Source organism: Sinocyclocheilus grahami, unplaced genomic scaffold (genome assembly GCF_001515645.1).
Source record: "Sinocyclocheilus grahami isolate Dianchi unplaced genomic scaffold, SAMN03320097.WGS_v1.1 scaffold902.1, whole genome shotgun sequence".
NCBI classification, from domain to species: Eukaryota; Metazoa; Chordata; class Actinopteri; order Cypriniformes; family Cyprinidae; genus Sinocyclocheilus; species Sinocyclocheilus grahami.
In genome coordinates this window covers 255,686-256,379 of record NW_015506081.1, presented here as the reverse complement: position 1 = coordinate 256,379, position 694 = coordinate 255,686, and positions in this window count along the sequence as shown.

Here is a 694-nt window from a genome sequence, read left to right as displayed (position 1 = left end):
CCTGATCCTGGGAGAGTAGACTACAATACCGGCTGTTCTGACTCACAGACTGTGAGTTTTTATATTTTATTCTATTTATAGCGAGTTTTTTGGGCAGTGTAGAGTAGCGCTTGTTGTTTGTCATTTCTCCGATCACAAATCCAGACATGGTTTTGTGTTTACGTGGCGCGATGCAACACAACGCGTAAAAAGACAGCATAAGTCATTATAATCCGTAATTACAGTATGTCTCCACTGGATGCAACGAATGCCTCGTTTAAAATGAGTTTTAATGGTTTTGTCTCGTCGCTCCGGCCGGACAGGGCATCATCACAGTATGGTGAGGGGCATAACATTTCCGTCACACGCTTGAGGTATTCGGCCAATCACAACGCACTGGATAGCTGGCCAATCACAGCACACCTCGCTTTTCAGAGCGATGAGCTTTGTAAAAATCGACACGTTTCAGAAAGGCGGGGCATAGAGGAGAAACAATAATGTACAGTATGTGGAAAATAATGTGTTTTTTTAACCTTAAACCACAAAAACACATTTCATTACACCAAATACACAAAATAATGTTCATTTTAGCAACATCATATGACCCCTTTATTTAACTACCATTTTAAAATCAAAATCATTATTTATTTTTTTCTTCATGCACTGTTTAGCAAATGTTGGGCTATTTGGCTTTTCATATGTTCTTTTGGACTAG